The 27,866-nt window shown below is 38.3% G+C and overlaps 2 protein-coding genes across 3 annotated transcripts in view; one reads left to right on the forward strand and one right to left on the reverse strand.

Annotated features, from left to right (window-relative positions):
• Trpc5 (transient receptor potential cation channel subfamily C member 5) overlaps positions 1–15,396 on the reverse strand; it is a 261,694-nt gene extending 246,298 nt beyond the window's left edge. Inside the window, exon 1 of the mRNA XM_028876912.2 lies at positions 14,527–15,396. The gene's annotated coding sequence lies outside the window, so the exon portion shown is untranslated. The remainder of the gene's footprint in view (positions 1–14,526) is intronic.
• Positions 15,397–15,437: 41 nt separating this feature from the next.
• Rtl4 (retrotransposon Gag like 4) overlaps positions 15,438–27,866 on the forward strand; it is a 346,639-nt gene continuing 334,210 nt past the window's right edge. Inside the window, exons 1-2 of one of the 2 annotated variants that reach the window (XM_028876915.2) lie at positions 15,438–15,746; positions 21,694–21,820. The gene's annotated coding sequence lies outside the window, so the exon portion shown is untranslated. The remainder of the gene's footprint in view (positions 15,747–21,693; positions 21,821–27,866) is intronic. The other variant, XM_028876918.2, reaches the window with a different exon arrangement.

The following is a 27,866-nucleotide window of genomic DNA, read 5'->3' on the forward strand; positions in this document are numbered from 1 at the left end:
CCACTGTAGTAGAAAAACCGCCACAGTCAATACATAAATAAATGAGAGGGATTCTGTTCCAATAAAACTTTATTTATGGACACGGAATTTTAAGTTTCACATGATTTTCATATAATGAAATACATTCTTTTGAATTTTTCAGGCATTTGAAAATGTAAAGAACATGTTGAGTTGTACAAAAATAGGCAGGAGAGTCAGTTACACTCTTAGGTTGTGGTTTCCTTGCATCTGCTCATTATTCAAGGCCTCTGCAATAGCCAATGGCCAAAGCTCTTGATGCTCATGATAAAATCTTTTCTTGGGGACATTCTTTCTGCTTGTGATTTTGATGCCACCACTTACTCCTAGTTTTCCTTCTACCTATATTGCTGTATCTCTTGGAGTGGCTGATTACTCCCATCTCCCTCTCAAACATTATGTGCAAGGACCAACAGTTGGCCTAGTTCTTTAAGCTTTTCTTTTCTTGTTGGGATAATATAATTACATCACTTTGTCTTCCCTTTTCTCACTCCTAACCCTCCATATACCTCTCCTTGCTCTCTCTCAAATCCATGATCTCTTTTTCTTTAAATTAACTTTCATTGCATACATACATGTATATACATATATTTTCCTAAATACAACCCGCTCTCTCTCTCTCCATATATATATATATATATATATATATATATATATATATATATATATAAAACTTGTATGTATGTTTTCAGGGCTGACCATTTGGTATTAAGTCACCAATTGCTCTTTCTTGGGGAAGACAATTTCTCCCATTCTCAGCATACCTTAGTCACCTGTAGTTGTTTGTGTAGGGCTGAGCTCTTGTGGTCTTTCTTCCGGTCATTATTCAGCTCATGTTTAGACAGCCATATTGGTGAAACTTTATGGGTGTAGCTTCTGGCATTACTAGGAGATACCATCTCACGGCCATATTCTGCTCTGCTATAGTGATTCTACTTGCATGACTAACACCCACCATTGATGTGACCAGGAGCACAGGTTTTTGAGCTGTACATACCTGGGTTAAATTATGACTTTATTTGTGTGATCTTGAGTACACAGCCTGTCTAGGTATCACTTTCATCCCTTTTGTTAAATGTGGATAAAAATAGCAATGTATTCATAGGATTATTGTGATGTTTAAATGCCTTATTATTTTAAAACTCTCAGACCTGTATATTTCATATAGTATATAGTTAATAAATACTTATTATTATACTATTGTTATTAGATAATTGCTGCCTAATGCACATTTCCAGCTCATATTTTGCTCTGAGTTTTAGGGACATCTATCTAACTGCTTATTAACATGTGTAACATCTTATTTAATGCACCGTTGGCATCTGAACTTCAGTGTAACCCAAATCAAATTCATCAACCTTTCCTTACCCACATATATCCTCACACTAACCTGTTCTTCTACTTCAATCATCAGTCATGATTATTTTTAACAGCTTTGCTGTTGTTTTCTCAGTCATTTAACTTAGAAGCCTGGGGGTCCAGTTTCATGTGAAAAAATTTGCATGAAACATTCAGCCTTAATACATGATAATAATGAACATTTTAAATCTTTAGTTGGAACTCAAGATTTGCATTGTGATTGATTTGAAAAAAACTTTCCATTCTTTTTGCTTGTCTTTTTCTCCTTCTTCATGTTATATCACTCTTTCTTTGAAGTTTATGTACCTATTTCTGACTCCTCACATTTGATTAAAACAATTATTCTTATCTGAATAGTACTCCTAATATATCTCCAAATAGCATCCGTCATTCAAGTTCTAAAACATGCCTGAAGCCTTCCTGATTTCTCTAGACAATAAAATAACACATATCTTTTTTTAAAAAAAGATGTCTTTTTTATTTTACGTGTGTGAATTTTTGCCTGCATGTATATATGTGCACCACATGCAAGCAGTGACAAAGGAAGCCAGAAATGGTAGTCAGATCCTCTAGAACTGCAGTTATGAAAGGGTAGAATCTATTGTGTGGGTACTAGGAATCTAACCCAGGTCCTCTGCAAGAGCTGCAAGCGCTCTTAAACACTGAGCCATTTCTCTACCCCTATTCACACGGAGAACTTACATTTAAAAATTGAATGTCATTATTGCACATTGCCTACTTTATAATGCATCTGTCACAAATTTGTAAAGCACACACGGAATGCTCTTCTGCAGTGCCTTGTACATATCTCCTTTGGCTTTCACCCACTCTTTTTCAGGCCCTTTCTCTAGTAAACACTGAAGTTAAGTTGTGTTTGATTCTTTCATTCTACTGAGTTTCTTTCTTGGATATTTTTAGTTTCTTTTCCAAAGATGAAATTTTATATACTACTATACATGACCTCCCCAAATTTCTTCTCAATTCCTTAACCTTTCCCTCAAATTCCAATGCCATATCTCAAAAGTTTCTGTGGCCATTTTCAGTAGGATGTCGCCCCCTCTCCAAACTTAATGCTAAGCTGAAACCTTGGCTCTTTATCTTCTTGTTCCATCACACCTTCATGTTTCCTTGGACATAGTTTCTTTGTCACCTGGTGTTGCTCTGATGAAGGTGATCATGTGGTTCTTAGGCCTGTGAAACTGGTTTGCAGGAAGAAAGTAGACAAAATTGGAACTTCGGGCTAAAAAATTTCCTGCTATACAAGCTGAGCATCATCAGACAGTTCTGGTGGGAGTTTGGCATAGCAGAATGGTGAACTATATACTGAAAGTGGAAGCCTGTCTCAGGAAGTTTCTGGAGAATGAACTCTATGAGGAAGTGGGCTAGAAGCCATTCATGAGGCTGAATAAAATGTAATGATCTCAAATTTTGGTGGAGGACGTTTCAAGGTAGCTCTTACTCAGAACCGTAGTGAAAGAGAACAAAAAGATATGAAAGACACGAAGCTTGTTGATAAATTTGAGAGCAAGTTTAAAATAGCAGACAAGTAGAATAATGGTGATAAAGCAAAACATCTGCAATTATTAAAGGGAAACTGCACTTTCTTCACTGGGACAACAGGAACTGTCCTGAAGGTAAGAAGACTTCACCCATCAAAGGCTCCAATTTGTGCAAATGGGTATTTATTTAAAAGGATGAACACCTGAATAAAGGATGCCTTTGAAGTGATACCCTGCTTCAAAACAACTGCCTGGGCAAATAGAAGCCACTTCAAGTCTAGTCCAAGCGACAGCCTATACCTCAAGCTACCATCAGAACTTGGCAGTGCTGTCCACATAAAAGATACAATATTGCAGGGATCATGGGATCTTAGTCCAAGGTTTTAGCTGCCAAACCAAGGCAATGTGTAGTAGGATCAGGGTCACTACAAGAAAGACTGGAGAGGCTATTTTGGGATGCTGTGAAAGTGAAGTCTAAGTTCTAGCAGACAACCCAGGACATTGAAGATGCCAGAACCATGGGACATTTGTTTAAAAACAAATCTGCAGGCATGAACTGGAATAAACCCAAGAGAGAGACTATATGTACTGCAGCTGATGGAACTAGAGGGATGGGGCTACACAACGGCTTTGGAGCCCATAAAAGTCTATCATAAAACCCAGATGATAGACATAGAGCTGCAGGATTTGGTGTTGGCCCTGCTGGGTTTTAGGCTTGCCTTGGTTTGGTATTTTCTTTCTATGCCCCCATTCCTTTGTTTTATAATATGAACATTTACTCTGTGAAATTGTTTATTGGAAGTATGTAACATTTTTATTTTGTTTGTGCTTTTATTTAAGACATTACCTTGAGTCCCCAAAGAGACATTGGACTTTTCAACAGTGTTTGTACTGTTAAGGATTATGGGGGCCATTTAAAATCGAATTGAACACATTTTGCATGAAGACAGCCATAAGTCTATGGAAATAAGGGGTAGAATATTATGTCTTAAAATGATATGTATGTTTGGGTATCAAGTTGACAAGGAGGTGAACTTAACACTGACTATCACTGACTATCAACTCGACAGCATCTAAAATCATCTTTGAGGGAATATCCTCTCTCTAAGCCTGCTTGTGAGGGATTATCTAGATTAGATTAATTGAAGCTAGGAAACCCATGCTGAATGTGAGTGGAAACATTACATGGACTAGGTGCAAAACTGCATAAGAAGAAGGAAGCTTGCTCGGCACAAGCATTCCTCACTCTCTGCTACCTGACTGTGTGTATTCATGTGACCAGCATCCTCAAGCTTTTGACACCATGACTCCTTTGCTTAGGTGGACTGTCCTCTTGAACTTTGAGCCAAAAATAAACTCCTCATTTCTTAAGTTGTTTAAATCTGAGCAATTTATCACAGAAATGAGGAAAAGGTAATACGTGGAAACTAAAAATTACAGAAATATTTGACTAAGTTTATCTTATACATACAATCATTTATTACAATATATCTACTCTTTATAGTATCTTTCATTTCTATATACCAACAATATCAATTTTAACAAATTAAATTGGTAGGTAATGGTCTGAATACCTTGTACATATAAACTCATGCCAACCTATAGCATTCTAGTATTATCTTTTCATAGATAATAAGGCAACAGAGCCAGAATCAACCTGATAGGTTCGTTTCCTGATTCCCCACTTAATTACTGTGCTAACATTTGTGTCTAGAATGCTGTAATTGCTTCCTAGTTGGTATGCTTGCTTTTTGTTCAATATTTCTGGAATACTGTTTCAGAATATTCTTTCCTGAGCGTTGTTATCATTAGTTCACCTCCCATCTCCAAATAATTTTGTACCTCCCTTCCATCCACTAAATTATATCCTACCTCAGCTTTATACATAAATCCTTCCACAATTTTACCACAGCAAATGTTATAACTATCTTCTGGAAGTATAATTGCGTTAATTTCCACAAAGAGCTTAAAATGCAATGCCATACATAAGCATATTAGTATTTCATTTCATGTTTTCTCCTGTCATCGGGCTCACTTTTGACCATTTGGTAGGTTTCTAGAGAAAAAAAGACGAGCGAGCATGCTTGTTTTTCACAGGGTACCCTTTTAGGCACAAGTCTACACTGAGTGTAAAACTTGTCCTTTGGTTAAAAATAGGGTATCAATAACCCCTTGGAAGACTAAAATTTTAATTACTTTTAGCCACTGTTCTCTCTTTCTGCTAGTCAATCTTTCCCCTTTTCTCTTCCCTGATACAATTGCAGTACAATGAGTGTGGGAAAGCCTCTCTTTGGCACACCAAAAATCTCAGGATAATTTTCTTGACCACGTTGCCAGTCCTTTTCTTTTCCCACGATATTATTTTATTTTCTTGTTGTCAATCTTTTGTCATCGCTTGGTGTTGAACATCAGACTAAAAGTTTCTAATTCTGGAAAAGTTTCTGAAGACGACCACTGAAGCTGACAGCAGAGTCCAAAGCTCTTGAGTTTAAATATTTCATGTAAGCTGCAGACTTTCAGCCCACATTCAGCACTAGCTAGGGTCCCCTGAGCACTGTATCCATGAGATGCCAATGAAAGTGACAACTTGGAAGTGTAGGTCCAAATTATGATGTGGAACAAATCTCAAGATGTCAATGCATCACAGAAAGAAACAAGGCCAGTTTCTGTTGGGCTTCTTTGTTTTTCTTTGGATATTTGCTGCTTTCTGAACATTTCCCCAACAGCGAGAATAGGAACTACTATTAAGGGACAGTATGGAATCCTCGTCTACTTAGAAAACTATGTTCAGAAAGGTCAAGTTTTTAAGATGAAGGAAAGGGATTCATTTATTTATGAGGATTTAGAATATTTATAACATCTGCCTAATGGTTTCAAGCATTTTAAACAATATTGATCAAGTTTTCTGCCAGTAACCAACAGTATACAAAAAAAGGTCTTACACTGGGCCCAGTATTTCTACAAACGTGGTCATGCATGTACACACACACACACACACACACACACACACACACACACACACACACACATTTCATTCATATATGTATGTTACTGAAAAAGAAAAGGTTTCACATGGTAGTATTTACTCTTACCATTTGGTGTTCACATTATTATCTTTTGTTTTGTTTTATTTAAAACACTTGTTATTGACTACTAAACAGAACATTAACAAATCATTGCCAATAGCTTGAAAAACACTAGTTTAAAGAACAGAAACAAACACAAAAAAACATAATAGAAAGTTGCTTTGTGTTAGTAGAGGATACATGTACATCGCCTTCTACTAATATCGGGAGGAAAGGGTTCGGAAGTTACAGTTAAAAACAAATATTCACAGTAAGACTAAAAATGCAATTACCTCTGGTGCATTGATTTTGTTATCAGATATTTAAGCCAAACTTGTTGGCTTTGCTTTTGGTACTATTTCCCTATAAGATACTACCTAGCTATGTGATAGGCTGTCCCAATGCTGACAATTATGTAAGTGTTGTATGTTCTCCTACAAGATAAGAGAGAGCTATGTCATGTTTTGAAAGACAATTTACAAATTAAGTATTGGACTTCATTGTATCATGGCCACTTCATTACTTTATATAGTAACAAAACTATAGGTAATGACCTTTTCAGAGTTCTTCCTCTACTGTGCATTGTGGACCTTCCGCTCATCCTCTCTTCCTGTTCTCCTTCCTGATCTCATTGTCTGCAACCTCATCCTTACCTTTCTTCTCTTCTTCCTTCTTCTCCCATTTTTCCCCTACCTTAATTTGTGATTTCTGAAATTATGAGACTTTGAAATGATGTACATAAAAATTGACAAAAAACAACAAAATCGAGACATTATGATTATACAATACTCAGTCTATTCAGGTGATTATTGTGGATCTAAAGGGGATATAACAAATTTTAGAAACTTAGTGAAATCACCGGTTGGTTGGATAACTGATTGACCTAATTCTTTGTCACTTAACATTGATGATAGTTCTTCTGAAGTTGCAGCCTTGTGGTGATGCAACAAAAGGATAAAATGGACTGGAGCTTCAGTTTGTTATGGCATAAAATCTTTCTATTCATAGTTGCTCATATTTTCATTCAGAAGTTTTACATGAAAACAAATAAAAAAGGATAGGGGTGATGGCAGCTACACTGATGGAAAATAGAGTGGGAATATAATTTTATTGAATACTCTTTTATATATTTTGATTTTTGAACCACAGGCATAAATTACCTATTCAAAAATTTTAATCAGAAAAATAAAAAGCTGGAGATGTGGTTCCATGTGGAGCCTTTGCCTAGCATACATAAAACCCCAGGGTTCATCCCTAGCACAGTGGAACAGAAAGAAGAGAAAACAGGAAACCAAATATAGTAGGCCCACTCCCCATGGTCACTGTTCATTGTTAACTTGACTGAGTTTAGAATTACATGCAAGACACACTTCTAGGCATGGCTTGGAGGGCACTTCTAGAGGTTTAATCATGGAGGGAAAAAGTACCCTAAATGAAGGTGCAGTGTTCCAGGTGTTGGGGGCACTGACCGAATAAGAAAAGAAAAAGAAGAAAGCCTGATGTTTTCTAACATCTATGTCTTTCTCTTTCCAGGCTACCAACAACAGCTGCCACATGCTCCTGTTTCTACATAGCCACAGTGCCTTCCTCACCACAACATATCTCAACTCATGAGCCCAGATAAATGTCTTTTTCCTTCAGCTGTGTCCTGTTAAGGAGCTAGCCACAGTGTTGCAGAAACTAATCAACCCCTATTCCCCAATGGAGTGATATATTCTAAGACATTTAGGACCTGAAAATGTAAGCAGAACTAAACTATATTTATACATACACATTTATGATAAAATTAAATTTATGATGTAGAGGTTGCTGGAGAGTTGGCTCAGTGGTTAAGATCACTTGTTGCTCTTGCAGAGAGGACCCAGGTTCAATTCCTTTTCCAGAACCCAATGGTGGCTCACAACCATCTGTAACTCTAGTATCAGGGAATCTGATGCTCTCTTCTGACTTATTCTGGCACCAGAAACACCTGCAGTGCATATACATAAATGTAGGCTAAATTATTCATGTACATACAATAATAAAACAAACGAATCTTTGACATTTTTAAAGGAGTAAACTCATCCTTTTTGCCTTCTTAAAAACACAATTTAAGCAAATGAGAGACTGATATTAACAGTGAATAATAAAATAGAATAATTATAATGTCTATAATAGTCTATAATGTCCTATAATGGAAATTATGTGTATATTGTCTCTCTCTTTCTCAAAATATTTTGTTGTAGTGTATTCATCTTTCTTCTTGTGATGCTGTGAGATAATAAAATGTCTATATGGTAATACAGAATGTGGTGACTGTCATAGGGATTGTGAGGTAATGTCAGGCTAATATGCAAATGTTGCTTATATACAAGCACTCTGATAAATCTCATAATGTGATGGGCACCAAGTGACTAATGAATGGATAGTGTATGTAGTATTAATTTGTTAGACAGAAGGATGATTCAGATCCTGGTCAGAATGGAACAGGACAGCACAGAATTTCATTATACAACTCAGAATGGTACATCATTGAGATTTTATGAATTATTTACTTTTGGAATTTTCCAGCTAATTTTTTTAGACTGAAGTTGGTCATTGGTAACTGAAACTATGGAAAGTTAATGTATAATTAAAGCACGACCCCAAATAACAACAGAGCAAACAATCATAACAATCAAAGAGCATTTTGATAACCAAGAGGCAGTATAATGTAGGCCAAAGGGCAAAATGTAGTATTTAAAGGAAGAGAGGTCTGTATTTCTAAGTCTACCTGTAAAATTTAAGAGCCTTGTAATATGCTATGTAACATTTGGTTCCTTCTTCTTCATCATCTGTTAAATGGGAGTAATGCTTACCAAATAAATTATGCTCACAATCACTTATTATCATGTATTATACTACTTAGTACATACACGATTGTGCTAGAGAGGATGTGGTCTCCCAATTCAGCAACTCTTACCCTCAGAACCTGTAAGTGTGTTATGTTACATGGTAAGGAGATGTCAGACAGCATTAAATTACTAAATAGTTGACTTTAAAATATGGAGGTTATCCTGAATTTTCTGCATAGATACGATGTAACACTCCTAACTCAACTCAAGGTAGATTGGAGAAACTGTAATGCGTTATACATATTAAAATAGTTAGAAAAGATTAACTTGAGTGTACTCACTACACAAATGTGATAGATATAGTAATCACCTTCAGTTGATCGATTCCCAATGTATGCAAAAAAAAAAAAACACATCACATTTTACCTCCTATATTTAGATAAATGTCCTTTGTGAATCAACTTGAAAATAAAACCGAAGAGGAAAGAGAAGAGTCAGGGAGAGATGTAAATGAAGAAGAGGGACAGAGAACAAATGTGACGGTGTTCAACTTGCTCAGGCTGGGTTTAAAGGAGACTGAGGAACGTGAATGGGCTCTAGCAGCTAAAAAGGACTTCCCCTGAATGCCATCAAAGCACTCTGGGTCTTAGTCCTACACTCATGGAAGTGAACTGTGCCAAGAAAACCTGGATAAGAAGGGAATTGATTTCCCCCTCGAACTTCTGGAAGAGAATATTGTCCTGCTGACCCCTTGATTTTAGTCCAGTGAGCTTCATAGCAGATTTCTGCTATACTGAATTATAAAATGACATGAACAATAATAAATCTGACCTGTTTTAAATTAATAATGAGTACTAGATTAGTAAGTGTATGCTAAATTGTCATAGCAGAAATAGAAAGCCAATACAAAGATGTTCAACAATTGATAAAATGTGTATTGTTTATTATTGTGGCCATAGAAATCTTAGAAATTAGCTGTCTGTATGGTCTAAGATGACTAATGTCATAAGGATCTGATCTACTTGAAAAGTCAAAGTATGTTGGGCAACCTCAGTTCCAACAGCAGTTGGATATCTTACACATCAAAAGACTGATAATCAGAGATTGTGGTATGCCTCTGTGTCTCTACAATTAGGCTATCCAGATTACATATGCCAATTAAATCTTTAGAGATTCAAGTGCATAGTGACTTTACTGGAGTTTACATATATTATACCAATCATATTTTACAGGTGAGCAAAATGACCGTGTAGGTGTTACTACCAGTAGGGATGAAATGGAAGTCACTATAAAATAGTGACAGGTATAGTACACACTTAAGTCATTAAACTATAAAAATGGACATATTACATCATTACTTTGAGCTTCAGCTACTGTTTCATCTATAAAATAAGAATGAAGATGTAGTTATTCCATAATGTTTTTGAGAAAATTTAAATGAGATACTGCATAGGAAATGGTAAATAACTAAGTACTGTGTAGGTATTAATTCTTGCTGTTGAGCTCACCTTTATAAAATATATTGATAAAGCAATGCATTTTTCATTTTCATTTTATGTCAAATATTTGCTCTTTGAAGAAATCATCATCGAAGCCTAGATAGAGATTTATATATGATGTATTTGCCCCATTGAGGGGGTTTACAGGGTCATTGGTTCAGATTAAAAATGTATATTTATTTCATCTACATCATTTATTTTACGCAAATCTTCTTCCACTTATCCAATGAAGTGTTATAATTCTCTCATTTTGCAAATTATTTGGCTACAAGCCTCTTAATGCTATGTCAGCCTTGATCTCCTGAATAATAGTTGTGGGTATTTGCCATATTTTCTTCACTAGCAAGACAAGACTGACTCTTTCTCTGTCTCTCTCTGTTTATCTCTGTCTCTCTGTCTCTGTCTCTCTGTCTCTGTCTGTCTATCTCTCTCTCTCCCTGTGTGTGATTTATATTTGTTTACTTTTTGTATTGGGAGGTCCATAACCTACTGCATGGGTGTGGAGGTCAGAGAAGAACTACTATGTGTGTCCCTGGAATTGAACTTGAGTTGTCAGGCTTGTTGACAAGTACCTTTAACAGCTGAAACATCTTAACAGTCCCTGTGTGTGTTTAGAAGAGAGGTGATAAGTGAGAAATTAAGTTGCAGCTATCTGTTACAGAAAGAATGCCTGGGATTCCTGTACTAATGAGGTTGAAGAAGGAGGATTGAGAGTTCAAGGTCACACTAGGCTGACCTTGAGACTTTGTCTCAGACCAAACAAACCAGACAGTATATAATACAAAACATATAACTGTAATTTATGGGAAGGAAGTAGAATATAATGATAGTAAATTTGGTTTTAGAATCCAGTCAATTGCTTGGAAGGATCTCCAGAGATCTTTATTGAAGTTATTCAGTCTAAGAAGATAGTCCTGAGTTCTTGTTTGGGGATCTAAACAAGCTATTTCTACTTTCTGAGTACCACTTTCTCTGTAAAAAAAAAAAAAAAAAAAAAAAAAAAAAAAAAAAAAAAAAAAAAATGAGGGATTTGCACCTCTTTCTCATCATCATTTTAATCTTGTTTTTGCTAAGTAGCATGGCTGGGGGGTAATTTCACTGGTTGCCAGAATCCAAGGGACAATTCTGCAGTAAGTGAAGAAGGACCAAACCCGAGGCACTTCTAAAAGCCCCTTGACCCAGTGACCTGTAATTTTTTCTGAGCCCCACCAGCTTTTATCCTTTAAACAATCTGTTCTCACTCAGTTGAGGATGATGTCAAATGCATGTCTTTGTTTATGAGACCACAGCTGAATCATCCAGGAATCATTCCTTCCTGGCAGAATGGGTCTGCTAGTCTCATTGGGAGCTTTAGGGGCCTGTCAACAGAGGAAAGTGATGCGACTTTTAGAGAAGACCGTGTGAAGGATCATCAGCACCTACTCTCTAGAAATGAGGGCTACTTCACTGTAGTCCTTCTCCAGGGTTGATTAGCTTCTGCCCAAACTGGCATAATTTCTGAATCTAGGCTGCAAAAATTGTCATACCTGTCCCTAAAATCATGGAAAATGACTGGGCAGGATTAAGTTGGTGGCATCTTGGGGCAGAGGGCACTTCTTGAAGTATGATGAGGGTCCCCATTTCCCACAAGCTAGAAGGAAGCATCTGAACAGCTTTGTGTTTTCAGCTGCAAACAGAAGTCTCTGCAGAAGTAAATCAGTCAGAAATTGTCTGTTTCCTTCTCTTCAGCAATGGAGCCAAGCGAAAGGCAAATTAGAAGATTTGGAACCAGGCAGGCCGGAAGTAGCATGACATGTTTGAAATATTCATTTGTTAATTAAACACCGGAGTAGCTAGTAGATTGGAGTTTAGTATGCTAAGGAATGAAATGAGATGACAATGCTGGAAATGTTCTCCAAGATCCCCAATCCCTTGGTTCTAAGGAATTTTGTTGCTGTTTACTCAGTGTTTGCAAGTCGAATTGCAGGCAGTCTTATAGTACTTCACATCTGAGGTGATTTTCTGAACTAATTCCATTTCAAGCCAAAGCAAACCCTAGGATACTTTTCTTTCCATGTGTTTCCAAACGTCTTTGGCTCTCCTATTCCTCTCCTCTTTTTTTTTTTTCCCCATTCCGAGTCTCTGATTTCCTGGCCCTGCCCTTTGTGATTCTGTGTGCCACTCTCGTTTTAGTTGTTAGTTCTAGAATGAACAGAATCAGAATTACAGATCTGATATCTGGAAAGGATGGCTGATATCACCTGGTCCATGTCTGTTCTTGAAGCTTATGCTAAAGCCAGGCTGAATCTGTATCAAGGAAGCTGGGTCTATATTGGTTCTGACTCCTTGCAGCTGCCTGCCTCCTTGTCCCTTGAGTAATCACAGGTCGTATACTGACATAAGCAAGAATAGAGCAAATACCTAACACCTTAGGCTCCATTCCTGTTGATACTTTGAGTTGTTCTCTAATCATGAAGCTGTTGGCTCTTTTCTACCCATCTGTAATCTTGTCCTTGCTGTTCTAATCCATCCAGAAGGAGATTTGCATCAAATGGAAAATATAACAGCATGGGCACCTTTTCAGGTTGTACCTGAGTAATCCTCATTCTGTGTCTCTCGGCAGTATGCATTAGGACAAATTATCTGATGCAACATAAACAGTTCCACTTAATGCAGAATCTGTTTCCCTTGTTTGCCGAGTTGAAAGGAGGTAGTTCATTATATTTCAGTAGCATCTAATAAATAGAAAGTTCAATTAAAGAGCCTGGATGCTTTTGAAAGCACACTTTCAGCACCCTCCCTTCTACAGAAACAGGGCCCAGACTGTATGGGGTTGATTGGAGTCCTTGAAAAACCATATGTACCCATAAAAGAACCAAATAACTGCATCTGTATACACATATAGAACCCCATACATATAGTTTATGGATGTAGATACACAGTTTATGAAAACATCACCACCCTGGAACTAAAACATGGACTTCAAGTGCCATTCAGTTCTTTGTTCAACCTCTCAGACTTTTATTGTTCCCCCTTTCTCAGGCTAAACATTTGCTTTAAAACTAACTTGTCACTGTATGAGTATACTATCATGCCTTTTAATTTAGTAGATTTTCGAGATTAATGAAAGGTACTATTTGACATCATTTAAATCTCAGCTTTTAAGACTTGATGGGAAACGAGAAATGATACACATCATCTGTAGAATACCCCCAAATCCAAGAAACAGACAAACAAAAATAAGCGATTGGGAATACTGATATGTCAACATGACATTCCAGCTAAAACCAAGAAGATAACTATATAGCAATAGACAAGTGGGTCTGGGTACCATATGAGTATAGTAATTATTACTATACATTTGAAGCCAGGGAAAACAAACACCATCTTTAAGTAGAGCACGACTGATTAGTCTTTGCCTCTCCTACTCATACAATAAACTCAGGTAAAGTTCAGGGATACTGTCTTCTAGGCCAGTTTCCCGGCTCCAGGCTTTTCATGAGGGAGTGATAATATTGCTAAACACTTGGCTATCACCAGGTGTGTGGCTGTGGTCCAAACATCCCATCTTGGCAATAGGAAAAAAGGCCTCCTCTCAGTCTTTCTCACAGACCGAGCAGAAAGACCAGGATTCAGCACAGAACCTAAGTATGTAGAAGAACATGGTTGTGACTGTTTGTTCCAGTCATGGCATATGGTGCAGGGAAGTGTCCACTTTAGCGCGTAGATCTGACCCGGTACCCCCATTTTGCATTTCTGTGTTCCTTAAAGGAAGTTTGAAGGTTAACAAAACCAGCAAGGTAAATGGGAGCTCTGGTCCCTGAGCCCTCATGGATCATCTTCTTGGTTCTCTGCAGGTGGAGGCTGTCCTTGCAGCTTGAGTATCTTTATTCTTACACTCATCCCAGGACTATTTTGAAGAGGCCTGGGATCAGGTTGTCTAGGGGCAGGGTGGGGTGGGGGCATAATATTTACCCCAGGAAATCACAATAAATCACTATCCAGGCTCTGATCCAGGAGAACAGTGCTAAAGACGCTTTTCGTAGGTGCCAACAGTATCTTGTCCTAAATCTCCTCAGGCTCCCTCCTCCATTACATGGCTCTCCCAGGTGTCCCAAAACAATCTGTTGCTGGTCTCCATTTGCATCCCACCACCCCAGCCCACAGCCAGCCAGCCAGCCAGCCAGCCAGCACCTTTCCAGCCCACAACAGCTCAGCACCTTCATTCAAGCCTCATTTCACCGCTGCTCCTCAGCAACAAATAGGACAGCACCCGTGCCGCTTATCAACTTACCCCAGGCCAGGAGCTTTCTTCAGATTTGTGTTGTCTGGAGTCCGTGCACCGGGGCGCGTGGTGCGACAGCCTTACTGGACTCGTCTTCCGCTGCGCGCAAAAGGCAGCCGCCTGGGACAGTCCCGGGCCTGGAGGCTGCCGAGTGGGTGGATGGTTGAGCACAGGCAAAGGGATCAGGGTGCTGAGAGGGGCCCAAGGACTGACTCCTACCTGGGCTTCCCTCTTTGCTCTTCAGTTATTGCCAAACTTCCCTCTGACTGGCCAGACCTCCTCACCTTTCCCCTTCGCCAGTGCCCGAAACTCTTCTCTCCACCGGTGCTCTTGTCCTGCTCCCGCTCGTCCTATCTCAGCTCTTTCTCCCAACCTGAGCCCCTTCAAACACACGCACCCCTTTCACGCGGCAAGCCACAAACAATAAGAGCAAGCGGAGAAGCCAACACCGGGAAATTGAGGATAGCTGACACCCTGGTATGAAGAGGAGCGTGTGTGGAGGGGTGTGTGTGGAGGGGAACCGCATTCACACTCTTACAGGCACCCTCAAGCTAGGTAGCTGATGGGAGCTCCAGCCACCTCTCCAACCCCCCTTTCTGGACTAAAGGTTTCTATCCCCTACTGCTGCTGCTTCAGGAAAATCCTATACCAGCCAAGGGGAGAGAAAAGCAAAGAGGGGTGGGCAGGGGAAAATCAAGGAGGCGCGCTCCCTTTCTCCACCCCACCCCTAGATCCCAAAATGTCCAACCCTGAGCTCTTCTTTTCCCTTCTATCTGCTCCAGGTTCTCATCTGCTGCTCGTCTCCCTCTCTCTTTTTGGGGGTGGCTGAGAGCTGTGGAGAACCCGTCGCGGTTGATTGTGTGTGTGTGTGTGTGTGTGTGTGTGTGTGTGTGTGTGTGTGTGTGAGAGAGAGAGAGAGAGAGAGAGAGAGAGGGGGGGGGTGAGGAGAGAGAAAGAAGAGAGAGGAACAGTGGTTGGCGAAAGCACCTCTCACCTCCCCCAGCCCCTGGCCAAAGCCTAGCTGGCGGTCGCCTCACAGCAGAGGCGGGCGGGGCGGGGAAGGCGGGCAGGGGGGAGGGCAAGCAGGAGGACGGGGCAGCCTGCAGGGGCAGCCGCTCCTCCCTGCTCTGTAGCTCGGTGGCCAGGGGTGGAAAGAAGCCGCAAGCCGCAGCCGCAGCCCCAAGTCAGCCCCCGCTGCCCCGTCCCACCGTCTCATCTCTCCCCCCTCGGTACGGAATTTTCTGTTTCGTTCGTTTGGTTCCCCCAAGACTCCCCCTCCCCTGGGTGGTGGCAGAGACCCGAGGGGCGAGGGGAGGCTGAGCGCGGGTGAGGGGAGCGGGTACAGGAGCGCCTCTGGCGCCTGGTTTACAGAATCTTCTTTTTCCCCATTTATCCAAGTGTCTCCTGTTTTGGGCAGTGACCCCTACCCGTCCATCTCAACTAGGGCTCTGTGTTAGTGGCGCCTGGACTGTGCGGGTCATCCTGGAGGAAGAGGAGTTGATCAGTTTGGAGCGAGGGCCTGTGGCCCGCGGGACAGCGGAACAGGGGGCTCTGTATGGTCAGGCTGGCATCTTCTAGAGCCGGTTTTATCTGTCAGATCCAGTTTTACCTGGTGCCGGCAGCCCCGGAGCGCAAGATCCAGGCTAGACTGAAGCAGGGGCTGATAGTCTTGTAGGATTTGGAAGCAAGTTGCTTAGTTTTGGTCTCAGTGTCTGGGGAGGGCAGTGGGGGAAGGGTGGTGTCACTGGACACTTGGTCGACTTTTAGATCTTTATGTCTTCAGGTCACTTGACACACCTCGCTGTTCACTCTGCAACCCCTTTGCACCTTTTACCGTCTTCTGAAGGTCTCCAAATGCTAACCCTTTAAAACCCGTCCGTAACCTGCGGAATGGCCCCACCCCCACCACAAACCTGAGACTTCTACCTCAACCTACAGGCACTTTTGGGCTCTGCTTGCAGTATTTCAAGACCCTCCCCACCGGATGCCCAGATGCTTTGTCTCCTTTCCCAGCTCTCTCTGGAAAATGGAATGCATGCAAAGCGCCGCTTTTCTGGATGCCAAGCTGGTACCCCAGGCTTCACGGTTTTCCCCTTGCCCGCGTTCTCAGAACAACCCCAGCTTTAAAAAAGCTCAGCTGTACTTCTCGCTGTTGCCGGGAACACACACCGTGAGCCTGAGCAGACTTTCTGAAAAAGCCCGAACTGCTTCCCTTGCCTAAACAGCCCAGGGGTTCCATTCTAGTTCCTTTTTAGCTGGGATTGCTCGTGTTCGGTGGGAGAACTAGCAACTTTCCTCTTGGGTCACTAAGAAAGACGCTTTCCTGTTGTCCTTTGATCTCCTAGCAAGGACATGGTCCAGTATCTTGGAGTAGTAAGCTTTTGTGTGAAAAGCAGACATTGAACAAGAAAGGTATTAATTACTTTGAGGGATTTAAGAGTCCGGAGCCTGGCAAGGATGAGTGTAGAACTTTACCGTTTAAACACTCCAGGATGTGTTTCTAAAAACTGATTCAGGGGATAGGTTTTAAAATGTGCTTGATTCTGAGACTTTTCTGCCTTTCCCCCCTGTTCTTAGGCAGTTTTACTGTGACCCAGTAAACTCTAACATGCAGTTTTCTATCCAAGAAATACACATGTCGTAATTAAGAGACTCTTTCCTTTGGTTTGCAGGGTAAGTAGAATATTCTGGCTATGGACAAAAGTTTGGGGGTTCCAACTTCCCTTGGCAGCTTCCCTGCAGCTGAGGCTTAGTCTCCAAGCCCAGCGTACTCAGTCAGAAGGAAAACCCTGTTCTTAAGAGCTTTTTTCTTCAAAGGTCCTCTATGCACATTGATTGTTTTTAACATATAGGAATTATGTGTGCTTCCAAATTTTCCAATTTCGCCGTAGGTTGTGGTTAAAACCAAAATTTCTCTATTTGAGCCTGCCTCATTCAGCTTCTACACCATCCTCTAAACTCTTCCAGATTAAAAAATACATGAGCAAAATGATACGCCAACAACAATTCGAAGCTCTAGAATTTGCGAATGAATTCTAGAACAAACTTAGTGGGTGCTCTCCTAGTGTGAAGCTATTTTAAGCAGATGCCCAAGGCTTTGTTGGAGATTCTCCTCAGCCCTGGGGCTGCTTGGCTCATAGTCTCTGTAGGTAGGATAATATTTCACCTTTCTACTTTTGGTGGCTGTGAGCATGTGTTTGTTAAACTATCCCAGGGTTGTTTACAACAAAAGGCCATATCTACAAGAGAGGTCCAAAGCCAAACTGAAAGCAGCTGTGTAACTCCCCGAAGCCCACATCTAGCCAACTTATAGGCTGATTTGCCTCCATGGCTTGTTGTATTCAAATTTCTTGACAGTTATGGCTGTCATGTCATAGCTGTGACTTAACAATTCGAATAACTTTTCCTTTCTTCTCACAGTCTTGGCTACAGTGGTAAACGGCATATGTAGATCCAAATTTAGTGTAGGATCATGGACAAAAAGATTGATGTGAGGAACCCAAAAGATTGATGTGAGGTTTCCCAACTTTTTTTTTTTTTTTTTTCGGTTTTTCGAGACAGGGTTTCTCTGTGTAGCTTTGCGCCTTTCCTGGAACTCGCTTTGGAGACTACACTGGCCTCGAACTCACAGAGATCCGCCTGCCTCTGCCTCCCGAGTGCTGGGATTAAAGGCATGGGATACCACTACCCAGCGAGGTTTCCTAACTTTTATTAAGATTTTCTTAGCTTTGATACTATTCACATTTGGGACCCACTGATTCCTTGTTGTGGAGATGTGTTGTTCATTGTGGAATGGTTAGCAATGCCAGTATGCTTTATGTACTAGTTCACAATAGCAATCTGGTCCCTTTGCCCTTCATGATAAAGGAAATGTCTCTATATGGGATCAAATGTCGCTTTAGGAGCAAATCACTTCCATGTTGACAACTTATTTAAGGTAGTGTCCTACTTTAAAGAACGTACTTATCTCACTTCAACCTACATGGCATGCCCACACCTTGTGTTGTAGAGAGTCTCAGAAAAATATTGGATATTTGTGAGAGAAACAAATTAATCAATTTTGGCAAATGATTGAACTCATTGATTTCAGCATTGCTACCTTCACATTATCATTTAACACTACCACTAGTGTGTTGATTATAGCAAAGATCTTTCAGGAATAACTCCAGCATAATGCTTTCCTTTCCCTGCAAAAGAAAAGGTTACGGATTTTCATAGATAACCAATTTCTGGACTGTATTTAGTCTAGATTTCTCATTAATTTGCTATCTGTCTCCAAATTGTGACTTTTTCATTCAGATTCTAACCTAGAGATGTAGCACTTCATCTTTTTATTTACCATAACTCTACATGAAATTTCTTATGACTGCTCTAGATACGGTGCTTGTATCTTAACAATGTGCCTAGCATTGAAATGAGCAGACCATTATGAAGACTGTCATCAGTTGAACACTTTGAAAGCAGATGTTTATTTTCAAGGAAGCAGCTCCTGGCTATCTGCCCGTTAGAGAAAAATCTCACCAATGACAAAAGCAGAGGGGATGGAACAGAATGTAAGAAGAGGTTATTCTTAAAATACTGTGGAGTGTTGAAAAAGTATCTTGGTGTGATTGTAGGTTTTAACACCCAGCACTATGTCTGCCCCAGGAAGTCAAACAACACTAAAGTGAATTGTGGGATTCTGATTAGAAATTCTGCAAAGCCAAGTGCAGAAGGAAGTGTGGAATGTCTGTTTTAATCAGCTGAGTAAGCTATTGCTTTACAAAATAAGGTTCTGGTGAGTCAGGCTTGCATTTCTTGCTTTGGACAACTCCTAGTCAATAACATATAAATATGTAGAAATGTGTCACTTGTAAAGACCAACACATGGAACAATTACTACATTTAAACTGCATATTCATAAGACATAATCCTCTTGCTGAGGCTAATTATTTATTTAATGAAAATTTTCCTTGAATTGGGGCCATGAATGTCTGTAATTGAAAATATATTTTATTTTTAAAGGTATATTCAAGCTTATATCAGAGCAGGAACCCTGTAATCAAGGAATGAGGTCTTCAGTTAAATAGTCATTAAGTTGAACAAAAGAAATGTAAATAGAAACACAGTTAATGGTTTAGCTAAGGACTTCCTTGTGCTCAGCATTAATAAGAATGCAAGAGGAACAGCCCTGAGCAAATCTGGAAAGTGGAATTCGAGAATCACAGATTCTAACCAAACTTTAGTCACTGAAAAGAGCTTTTCCTGAGGTTGGGTGGCAGTAACTATTGAAAAGGCAAACTCTAATCAGGTCTTGTTGCTCTGTTACTGTTTACTGAGTAGCTTTGGAAATGGCATGTATGGCCTTCACTTTAACTGCCCCTACTATTGGGTAAGAAATTTGGATCCAATTTCATTCTTTTGCTTGTAGATATGTAGTCATTTCCGAATTGTTTGTTCAAGAAACTATTTTTTCTCCCCTTTGAATGATCTTGGTACCATGGCAAAAAATTGGACTCATTTCTCTTCTGATCACACCTTTTTGAGTAAAGTTTGCCCTGTCCAGACATTTCAAAAAATAAAAATAAAAATAAAAATAAATTGGTCATAAACATGTTGCCTTTTTTTCTGAATCCTTGATTCTATTCCACTGGTCTCTATAAATATCTTTATACCATTGCCAAACTCTTTTGATTACTAAAGCTTTCATGAAATTTTGAAATAGGGGAGTCTGAAACCTCCAACTTTAGTCTTTTTTTTTTTTGATGAGTTGTCTCTTTGGGTATCTTCCAATTCCATACAAATTTGAAGGTCAGGATTTTTATTTCTTAAAAAATTCATTAAATTTTTAATATTTATGAAATCACATTCTTAGATAGTTTTGGGAACTATTTCTATCCTAAGAATTATTTCAATCTATTGTTATGTTATCTCTTTTCATCTATTTAAACTTTCATTTCTTTTAGTAGTGTGTAAATATTATACCTCCTTGGTTTAACTTATTATTAATATTACATTCTTTTGATAGTATGGCAAATTAAGTTGTTTTTTTAAATTTTATTTTGAGATTGCTCATTACTAGCATATAGAAACATAACTGGTACTTGCATATTTGACCTTACATGTTGTAACTTTGCCAACTTATCCATTCCCTCTAGTTTGACTTTTTAAAGATGTTCTTTATATAAGATCTTGTCATCTGTAAATTTTAGTTTTACTTTTTCCTGCCGAATTGTTCTGGTTAGAACTAATATAGTGTTCCACAGAACTAGAAAGATAGGGAACCTCAGTTTGCTCATGATATTGAGGTAAATCTTTCAGCGTTTCACTAACGAGTTTGATGCTATTACAGGCTTTCCCTAGAACTTTGAAGAAATTCTTTTCTATTCCTAGTTTGTTGAATGTTTCTGTCATGAAAATAGTACTTAGTTTTGTTGAATTCTTTCTTTCTTATATCAATTTTGACAGTACTACTTTTTTTTTATATAATTCTACCAATTTCCATGTTAGATCTGAAACAGCCACACATTTAAAAGACAAATCCCACTAAGTCATAATATATAATAGTACTTGTATGATGTTGTTGGGTTTAGCTTACTAGCATTTCTGCATTTATATTTACAAGGGGTATAAAGCTATCATTTTATGTTTTTATTATGTCTTGGTCTGACTTTGGTATCAGACTAAGACTGGTCTTATTAGTTGAATAAGGAAGTATTTCTTCCCTTTATACTTTTGTTACATTTATCTATTTAGTGTGTGTGTGTGTGTGTGTGTGTGTGTGTGTGTGTGAGAGAGAGAGAGAGAGAGAGAGAGAGAGAGAGAGAGAGAGAGAGAGAGAGAGAGAACACATGTGGCAGTCAGAAGATAGGAATTTCTGTCTATTATCTGGGACCCAGGGATTGAATCTAAGCTGTCAAACCGGGAGGCAGGTGCTTTTATCCACTGAGCTATTGTGTAGGGCCCCATTGTTTAGCAATGATTGTTGTTAATTCTTTTAGGGATGTATCTTAGTCCTTATTCTAATGTTGTAAAGAGAGACACCATGATCAAGGTAACTCATAAAAGAAAGCATTTGATTGGGGCTTACTTATAGTTTCAGAAGTTTAGTCCATTATTATCGTGGTGGGGAGCATAGTGGCACCCAGGCAGACATGGTGCTGAAGAAGTATTTGAGATCTATATCCTGATTTACAGGCAGAGAGGAAGAGACTGGGCCTGGCGTGGGGTTTTGAAACTGCGAAGTTCACCTCCAGTGACATACTTCCCCCAGTAAGGCTACACCTCCTAATCCTTCTCAAGAAGTGCCACTCTCGATGACCAGGTATTAAAATATATGAGCCTATATGGAGGCACTCTTATTCAAACCACAACAGGATGCTTTAGTGGGTAAAGATTTTGATTAGGTTCAACATTTGTGACAGGTCTATTTAGAATTTCTGTGTCTTCTTCATTTTTGACAGTTTGCAATTTTCTAGAAGTTTTTCTTTTCAACTTACATTATCTAATTTCTGGTCTGTAATTATTCATTATTATTCTTATAGTTATTTTTATTTCTTTATAGGTGCCAGTAATGTGCCCTATTTCATTTTACCAATTTTAGTTATTTGAATATTTCCCTTTTTTCTCTTAGTGCATCTAGCTAAATTCTATTGGTCTTTTTTTTTTCGAGATAGTTCTATGGAATTGGCTAGCCTAGAGCTCGCTATGCAGACCTTTTTTTAAGTTAACTAAAATTAATTGTTTTTTTTTTACCTTCATTTATCTCATATTTTTCTTTTATTAAGAAACCCTAAGCAAAGATCCAAGGCTTCAGGAAGGCCATCCTAACTTTGTAGAAGTTCACTCAGTTATACATACTTTAGGATGGGCAAATGTTTATTTGAGTGGCTACCATAATCTAGCTGCATGATAGTTTTATCTGTGAGATCATTGCAATATAATGATTAAATCTTTTTAAAGAATTAACTTTTGGTTTTGTTGGTTTTCTCTAATGTTAATTCAATTAACTGTTTTACTTATCTTTAGCCCAGTCTTTATTATTTTCTTCTTTCTGCTTCTCTTAGGTTTAGTTTATTCTTTTTTCTAGTTCCTTACACATAAATTAGCTAATCAATTTGAGTTTTTTTAATGCACATGTTTACAATGTAAGTATTACTTGGAGTGTTGCTTTCAGTGTATCACATAAATTGTGTTATGTTATATTTTTATCTTCATTTGTCTCTCAAGGCATTTTAAATTTTTCCTGTATGATTTGTTCTTCAATTTATTTGTTGTTTATGTTCCATTTATTTACAAACTCTCCTGTAACCTTCTTATTATTGATTTCTATTCATGGGCTCATTTTCTTGTGGTCAGAGAAAATATTATGGTGATATTTTATTTGTACTGAAATGTGATTTTATTTGTATGTTAATAAATAAAGTTGCCTGGGGGTCAGAGCTAATAGCAAGCCATAGCAGAAGCTGGGCGGTGGTGGTGCATGCCTTTAATCCCAGCACTTGGGAGGCAGAGCTAGGCAGATCTCTGTGTGTTCAAGGATACAGCCAGCATGGGGACACATACCTTTAATCTCAATACCAACCATAGAAGACCTGGAGGTCTGTATAAATAGGCAGTGATGAGGAGGTCATGTGGTGGGTTTACAACCAATGAGAAGGCAGAATAGAAAGTCAATAAAAAGGACAAACGCACAGGATGTAGGTCTTTTGCTGAGAAGGACAGCAGTGGCAGTGAAAGGTAAGGTTTTTAGCTCTTAGCTTTTGCTCTGACCTCTTGGGCTTTTTAATTTTGCAATTGGCTCTGTGTTTCTTATTTAACAAGACGGTTACATCTACAAAATACTGTGTATGATTTCTGTCTTTTTAATTTAATTGAGGCTTCTAATATATGTATTATAGAAAAATGTTCCATGTACACTTAAGAAAGTTACTTGTGCTCGTTCAGTAGGTGGCATGTGTCTTTAATCCCAGCACTTGGGAAATAAAGGTAGGTGGATCTTTGTGATCTTAAGGGCATTCTGGTCAATAAAGTGGATTCCAGGCTGGAAGCATATAGTGGGACTTTATTTAAAAAAAAAAATCTCATTTTACTGAACTTCACTCTTGTACCTAACACTCATTATTATCCTTACATTTTCCAGATACTGTATTTTTCTCATGTTGCAGTTCTGGGACAACCATGCATTGAGAGTACATCAGCACCACTCTCTCCAAACTGTGTGCTCACTTCATATCTTTGCACCATATTTTTGTGGTTCTTGCAATATTTCAACTTTTTCATTGTTATACATTTATGGTGATCTGTGATCAAAGATGTTTAATGTTACTTTTTGTTTTGGGAGGCCATAACCATGCCCACATCGAATACTGTATTGAATGCATATATGTTGTGTGTGGTCTGATTACTCTACTAATCAGCTATTCCTCCATTTCCTATTCTTGGTATAGAATTATCAAATTAGGCCAATAAGTCCGTTAATGGCCTCTAAGTGTTCACACGCATATCACTTAAAATTAAAAAAATCTACAATTGCTAAACTTAATGAGAAAGATTTGTAAAAAGTTGTGAAAGGATCTGGGTATGGTGACATATGCTTATAATTCTAGTACTTAAGAAACTGAGGCAGGAGGACTGAACTATGAGTTTGGAATCAGCCCACACCATGTGAGTTTAAGGTCCACCGAGGTTGCACAGTGGCTCACTATCTCCTTCCCATCACCAAACCAGGTATAGTGGCACATATCTATAATCCTAGAACTTGGCCAACTAAGGTAGGATGATGGTATATTTGAGACTGACCATCTACATAGTGAATTTAAGTTCAGCTTGGAGCACTCCAGGAGACCCTATCTCAAAAATAAAACAAAACAAAAGACAACCTGGCCCCAGATTTCTGAACTTACATGAGCTAAAAGGTAGAATTCTTGTGCTAAATAGGTAGTCACATTGTGAATACAAAGAAAAAGTTCATAAAGGAAATAAGGAAATGAGAAGTGAAAATCCAGTAAACTCATGCTTTATTGGTAGCTGTTGTATGCAAAGTAAAATGGCTATAGGTAATGAATAATGTAGCATATTTTCTTTGAAAGCTAGAAAAAAATGATTCTTTTTTATGTTTAGGAACATGTATTTTTTTAAGAAAAGTTTCCCATTCACTTTATACACCAATCAAAGATCCCCCTCTTCCCTCCTCCCACCCCCTCAGTCTCCCCCTCCCAATCCACCCCAACTCCTCCCCACAAGAAGGCAAGGCCTCTCATGGGGAGGCACATCCAGTAGAGGCAAGTCCAAGTCTCTCCCCCTGCCTCAAGGCTGCATGAGGTGTCCCATCATAGGTAGTGGGCTCAAAAACCCTACTTATGCACCAGGGATGGATTATGATCCTACCAAGCAGATCAGGCTACACAACTGTTTCACCATGCAGATGGCCTAGTCCAGTCCCAAGCAGCTTTGACTACTAGAAATAGTGGAGAGGGTGCCTGAACTGAACTGGTTTAACCCAGTGACCAGACCAGTGAATACCCTAACTGTCACAGAGCTTTTCTCCAGTGACTGATAAAAGCAGATGCAGAGATCTGCAGACAAACACCAGACCAAGCTCCAGGAGTCCAGTCAAAGAGAGAGAGAAGAGGGATTCTATGAGCAAGTGCACCAAGATCATGATGGGGAAACCTGCAGAAACAACCAAACCAAAATAGTGGGAACTCATGAAAGTTGGATCAATGGCTAAGGATTCTTAATATATGAGGAGGGAGAACATTTGCCCTTATTTGAACATTATGATATATATATATATATATATATATATATATATATATATATATCATAACATTATGTAGTACCCAATTCTAAGATTTTTATGTGTCAGCTAGAGACTTTAAAAAAATCATCATTCATGAGAGGAAGTCAAAATATCAACAATAACAAGAATTTGATAGACATTTATTCCATCCTTCATAGATGACTTTCCAAGGGTCAATATTTCAGTTGGGGAGGTACTTACAAATGTGGTAGCAATATCAACAAAGCTAAAATTAGAAGTGGAGCCTAACCATTGTGAATTGCTGCAATCCCGTGATAAATCTTTGATGTAGATGAAGAACTGTTTCTTATGGATGAGCAAAGAACATAATTTATTGTAATGGAATCTACAAGTGAGAATGCTGTAAACACTGTTTCCATAACCATGCAAAAATAGAGTATTGTGTGAACCTAGTTGACAAAGCTGTGGTAGAGTTTGTGAGTAGTGACTCCTAGTTTTGAAAATTTTTCCCTTGAGTAAAATCAAATAGCTTCACAGACTGTAGAGAAATCTTCATGAAAGGAATAGTTAACTGACAAGGCATACTTTGTTGTCTTATGTTAAATAAAATATGACCTCAGCAACTACATGGTCATTTGTCAGCCATAAACTCTAAGCATCATCTTTCACTAACAACAAAACATCATGACATGTTAAATGTGTAGGCAATCATTAGCACTTTTAGTAATGAAGCATTTTTGAATTGAAATCTGTACATTTTTAAAGACATAATGCATCACATACTTATGAGACTACAGTATTCTATACATATCACTTTTATGTGCAGTGGAAAACAAAACAATTCATATGACTTGCTTTATTGTGTTTTTTTTTTTCTGCTATAACCTGAACCAGCTCTGCAATATCTCTGAGGTCCGTCTGTATATCTTTTATATTTGACTTAGAATGTTTATTCAAGTCCTTTATTTTCCTATTGATTTTTCATCTTATTTTATACATACTGAAAGTGTAACATTGAAGTTTCTAACTATTATTATCTAGATACATATTTACCCTTAAATTGTTGTTTTGTAGTTGCTATCTCCATTGTCTATAATTTTTGTGTTTTTTTGGTGTTTTTCTTATAAATATATAATATTATTTTTGTCTCTTATGACTATTTTTCATCATTTGAAGTCCATTTTGTCTGGTGTTAGTATTACTACCCAGGATAAATTTTATTGGCTATTTATATGGAATATTTTTTCTAACATATGGATCTAAATAGTACACACTTGAATCATATTTTTAAAATATGTTCTGTTACTCTGCTTTTTAATTGGAGAACATTATTAACTTGTATTCAAGTCAATTATTGGTATAAAATAGCTTATTGCTGCCAGGTGGCTATTATATTTCCATATCATTTTTTTATTCCTTAACTTCTCCATTTTGGCCATTTGTGTGTTATTGGTTTACTTTTCTATATATGATTCTACTTGGTTAATAATCAGTATAGGAAAACTATGAAGTTACTCTTTTATATATTTATATTATAACTATGAAATAGAAAACTCCTACTTCCTAATTTTGTCTTATGGACATGCAAATAAACACCTTTTAATCCCATCTAATACCTGGTTTCTTAAGTGTTAAACCATCAGTTAAAATTCAGTGATTTTTAATGTTTTCATATTCTAACACTCTAGCTTCAAATATAAGTATAATGAATTAAATATAAATAAGACTTTTCTTATCCCAGACCTTTAGGCTTGAGTTTATTGTGGGCTTTTCCCTATCCCTTAGGTTGGGTATCCTATAAAGTCACTAAGGTCCATTGTCAATTCTGAATCACTTAGATTTGATTTTCTCCATTTCCACTACTACCTTCATTTTTCATACCATGATAATTATAAGAGATTTTGGAATGATTTTTCCTTGAACTTCTACATGCTACTACCTTTGTCTGGAATATTGCTCCAAACCTTCTTCACTTGGTTAATGTCTACATGTTACTTATATTGCACATTTACTCACTAAGTAATGTATGTTCTAGAAAGTTGGGAAAAAAGGCAATGGATGTGTAGTTTCCAAGAAGGAAGAATAGCCACAAGAAGATTCAAGGACCGTGTTACACAATTATGTGAAAGAGTGCAACGACTTATTGTCATGCTAGGAACTTTTAACTTCATATGAAAAAATAATGAGATGTTATTGAAGAATAGGTACACAACAATAAAATAATGTTAGATGAACCTGGTTATGGAGAATGAATTGTAGAGGAAGAAAAATAGAGGCAGAGAGACTTGCTAAGGTGGCTCTAAAATAATTAAGGAAAGAAACAATATTGGTGTCTAAGCAGGTAGTGACAGTGAGATACAAAGAAGATGACTGAATCATGAAATAGTTATGGAACAGAATTAGCTGAACTTAATGATGAATTTTGGAATGACGTGCCAAAGGTGACTTTTAAGTTTTCTGGCTTGACCCACTAGGTGAATCATGATACTGCTTCAATTATGTACATAAATTGATGGATCTGCATATTTTAGAGATGGGACATAAATTCAGTTTTGGAGATGGAAAGTTAAAGATGGCTTTACGATATCCAAAGGGAGAAGAAAGA

The sequence above is a fragment of the Peromyscus leucopus genome, chromosome X, assembly GCF_004664715.2.
Source record: "Peromyscus leucopus breed LL Stock chromosome X, UCI_PerLeu_2.1, whole genome shotgun sequence".
Classification (NCBI taxonomy): Eukaryota; Metazoa; Chordata; class Mammalia; order Rodentia; family Cricetidae; genus Peromyscus; species Peromyscus leucopus.